The 4602-nt window shown below is 49.8% G+C and overlaps 1 protein-coding gene across 1 annotated transcript in view; it reads right to left on the minus strand.

Moving 5' to 3' along the window:
- COBL (cordon-bleu WH2 repeat protein) overlaps positions 1-4602 on the minus strand; it is a gene marked incomplete at its 5' end in the record, with an annotated part of 282023 nt that overhangs the window by 277047 nt on the left and 374 nt on the right.

Below are 4602 nucleotides of genomic sequence, written 5' to 3' on the forward strand. Positions count from 1 at the left end.
TGCAGGATGCCGCAGGGTGACTGCCTCATGGAGGAAGCAGGTGCTTGCCTTCTCCTGGGAGGCCTGGAAACAAAAGGAAAGCCAGCAGCACAGCCCATGGAGGTCCAGCTCCAGCCCACCCCGGCCAAGGCTCCCTGCCTCCGGTAGCATCTGCATCTTCTCAGGGCCTGACTGAGCCTCTACCACTCACACCACCTGGAAAACCTGCCCGTCTTTTCTCCTTACACCTAGAACTTACTTCAGGGCCCCCAGCAACCTTCCCACAAATACATGAAGTGTGCACTGCAGCACACCTGTGATCCTGGGTTCAGATGTGGGTTAGCCTCATCACCTTGCTGAATCCAAGTTAACCACATCACCCGGCTGATCCTGAGTTCACCGTGTCACTCAACTGACCCTAGATAAAGCACGCCACCAGCTGGCCACCCTCCCTAACCTCTTTGTGGCCCACTTTCCTCATTAAAACTGGGAGACAGAGTAGCCCCCTGTCCAGGCTGTTGCAAGGGTGAAATGGGGTTACATACAGCAGCCCTGCAAACAGTGCCTGGTAAGATCCCCACTGTCCACATCCTCCCAGAGCTGTCATCAGTCTCCCCTTGAGCCCCCACCCCACGCCCCGACGGGAGCATCTAGAAAACAGAGGCTGAGTCACCCTCCACCCACATGCTTAGGGGACCATTGTGGGCGGCCCACTGCTAAGAAGGGGCCAGACCCGGCCTCGCCTCCAGCATGATAAACGAGGAGGGGGGTCTCACAATAAAGCAAGGATGCCATGGCTTCCAGTTGGCACCTTGGATGAGACTTTCTACTCTGACAGTCCGATTGCTAACACCAAACGAGAAGACCGTTTCTTTTATCCTGAAGAGCTCCAGTCCTGGCGATGACCGTGCTTTCAAAGGCAGGAGCCTAGCTGTGCTCCTTTTCACTCCCTGCTCATGAACTGCTACCACTGTCTCTACTACTATTTTAAAAGGAGATCTGACACAGGACCGGGAGTGCGGCTGTCACCGCGGGCACAGACAGCTGCGGGCACCGTGGTGACTCACTCTCTGGCATGTGCCAGGTCACTGGCTCAGTGATCGCAACGCGGTCCCAAGACTATGACAACAGTACAGCACCCAGAGGGCTGCACGCTTCGAAATGAGCTGCTGTTTCCACTGTTGGGATAAAACCCTGGACTTCACAAACGAGAGCCTTTCTCAAGCCCTGTCACAGACTGAATACAATGGTCCATAATTTCAGGGTTAGGCTCTACATTCACTTTCAGGGAGCAGAGATGTAAAAATGTCTGTCCTTTTAAAGAATCTGGGGACAGGACACACGGCTGAACGTGGGCTGAAAAGCCCATTATCCAAATCCAATAATGAGGCCACGGTGCACATCTGCTTTTGTGTACACGGCGAGGGCTGGGTGGGTGGTGAGAGGTGGTGGGGGCATCCTGCCCCCTGGGATAGAAAAGCAGCAGATACAGAGGCAGGTTCACACTCCTGATCACTATTTCTTTCCTACAGCAAAAAACAGTCAAGAGGGAGCTTGTCAAAGCAACAAGTACTGTTGAACACCTATTATCTCAAGCTAATGAGCTTGGGGTGAGGGTTGACTAATCTCTCAGATGTTTCCTATGAAAAACATAGACAGATACATCAAAATTTAGATTGTCTACGGATCTGATTCTACCAGGGAATGTGTGAACCCTTTGGGCCCTTCTGTTTGGGTCAGCAAATAGTCTTCCTTTCCCGATACTTTTCACAGTGGATCTATAGATTTATTCAGTATTTAGGGCTTCCCTGGTAGCCCAGATGGTAAAGAATCTGCCTACAGTGCAGGAGACCCAGGTTCCATTTCTGGGTTGGGAAGATCCCCTGGAGGAAGAAATGGCAACCCACTCCAGTATTCTTGCCGGGAGAATCCCATGGACAGAGGAGTCTGGCTGGCTACAGTCCATGGGATCCCAAAGAGTTGGACACGACTGAGCGACTAACAGTTTCACACTTTCACTTTCATTCAGTATTTTATCTAATTGCCAAACACATTTTCAGGAAATCACCTTGTGCTGTTATTTCTCAGCAAAGATTCTACATAGTAGCTGATCAAACACACATGAACCATCATGGACTGGACTCCACGGTGAACCTAGATTATTTACTTTATAGTCTCTTTAACGAGTAAAGGACATCATGCAATACTGTTGGACACAGCCCAGGTTTGGAGCAAAGCCCTCTTCCAAAATCCCCACTGGTCCAAGTCAGGAGACTGCGATCCAAGTACAGGCCGCTACACCATCTCCATCGCAGTCAAGAGGGGACCAAAGATGGAGGGGTGCCGGGGTCTAAGTGGCACCCAAAAGGTGCATCTGGAGACCAAGTGGTCCCGCCCGCCACTCCTTACACCCATACCCTCAGCACAGCAGGGACTGGAGAGCAGCAAAAACGACTTGCTCCTCTCACAAAATCCCCAGCCCTCCACCTCTGGGACCTCCTACGGAGCAAGGGGCAGTCACCACCGCAGGCTGATAAAAGAGAAGGGACACAAGTGAAACCTGGGAGAAAGCTTTTGCTCCCAGTGATATGTCACTTCTGCACATAGAAAATAAATGAAAATCTGTTTCAATAGCAATGCTTACTCGGCACTATAAAAACACTCCCTACCTGATGTACCTACACCACATGCTGGAGAAGGTGTGGAGAGAAAGGGACCCTCCTGCACTGGTGGTGGGAATGCAAACTGGTGCAGAACAACTCTATGGAGAAGAGCATGGAGGTTCTTCAGAAAACTAAAATAGAGCGACCATATGACCCCGCAAGCTCCCTCCTGGGCACTTATCCAGCAAAACGAATTTGAAAACATACATGCACCCCTATGTTCACAGCAGCACTGTTTACAACAGAAAAGACACAGAAGCAACCTAAACTCCAGTGTCCACCCACAGAGGGATGGGTGAAGAAGACGTGGGACGTGTATACAATGGAGTATTGTGTGTGCACACTCGGTTGTGTCTGATGCTTTGCAACCCCATGGACTGCAGCCCACCAGGCTCCTCTGTCCATGGGATTTCCCAGGCAAGCATACTGGAGTGGGTTGCCACTTCCTTTCTCCAGGGGATCTTCCCAACTGAGGGACTGAACCCATATCTTCTACACTGTGGGCAGATTCTTCACTGCTGAGCTACTGGGGAAGCCTGCAATGGAATATTACTCAGCCATAGAAAGAATGAAGCCATGCCATCTGCAGAAACAAATGGCCTGAGAGACTATCACACTAAGTCAGTCAGTCAGAGAAAGACAAATATCGTACGATATCACTTACATGTGGAATCTAATAAAAAGATAAAAAGGAATTCCTTGGAAAACAGAAACAGACCAACAGACATAGAAAGAAAACGTGGTTATCAAAGGGGAAGAGGTTTGAGGGGTTAGTTAGGAGTTGAGACTGATGTATACACACTGCTACGTATGAAGCAGATAATCAACAGAGACCTACTATAAAGCACAGGGACACCCTACTCCATATTTCATAATAACCTATAAGGAAAAATAATCTGAAAAAGAAAAAAATATATATGCATATGTAACTGAATCATCATGCTGTACTCTTGAAATTAACCCAACATGGTAAATCAATTATACTTCAATTAAAAAATAAACCCTCTCTCCCGAAGTAAAAAGTTAAGAGTGAAGCGTGCACTCCTCCAGCACACGAGTGTATTATTAAAACCTCCCTGGTTTAAAAAGAAGCCATCCATTACATCCCATTAACCTCGCCAGCTAAAGTCTAAACACTGACATAAGAATACGAATCATTTTAAACTCCAAGTGAGAAGTCGCATCAAGAAAACATTCCAAATGCATGATTTCCCCTGGAGTTGCCATTCAGATGCCTCATCTAAAAAGCAATGTTTTCCACAGACCAAGAGCAGACAGAAAAGGCATTTCCTTCCAACTTCACACATGTCACTTACCACTTATAACTGACAAATGGAGAGTATGCCACACAGGTTAAGTAAAGCTTCATGAAGCGGGATAAGTTATTTTTGTGAGCGTGACTAAAAACCAGCTTAGAAAGAAAAAGAAAACAGACTGATGGGCACAGACCCTGGGGAGCTCAGAGTGCCTGTGCAGAGGGACCTTTAGGACACTCAGGTGCCCCGAGGGGGTGCTCCATCAACCCCATCGTGTGAGGATGGTAGTCCCGTCTACCTGCAAGGCCCCTTGGCATCTGCTGCAGGACAGGCCAGCCTCAGCACTGCCCCAGGCAGGCTCAGCTCTGAGGGTCACCTCAGAGCTCCTGGGCCGTCTTGACTGGGCCGTCTTGACTCCCAGTCACCTCAGAGCTCCTGGACTGTCTTGACTCCCAGCTCCTTCCTGCTCAGAGGCCAGAGATAGGGGACATTAACCCAGGAAGATCCCAATCTGATGCCCACCCACCTGCAGGGGCACAGGGAAGGACGCCTGGCTCACAGCAAAACCCACAGCTCAGCCTGTAGTCCTGCCAAGGTCGCCCACCAGAAAGCCCGACCCCAGCCCTGTGAGCCTGGGCCTGCATACCTTCCACTCTGAGGGCGGCCTGCCTGTTGGGCAGAGCAGAGCACTGGGGTCTCCTTAA

The sequence above is a fragment of the Bison bison genome, unplaced genomic scaffold (assembly GCF_000754665.1).
Source record: "Bison bison bison isolate TAMUID 2011002044 unplaced genomic scaffold, Bison_UMD1.0 scf7180017864522, whole genome shotgun sequence".
Classification (NCBI taxonomy): domain Eukaryota; kingdom Metazoa; phylum Chordata; class Mammalia; order Artiodactyla; family Bovidae; genus Bison; species Bison bison.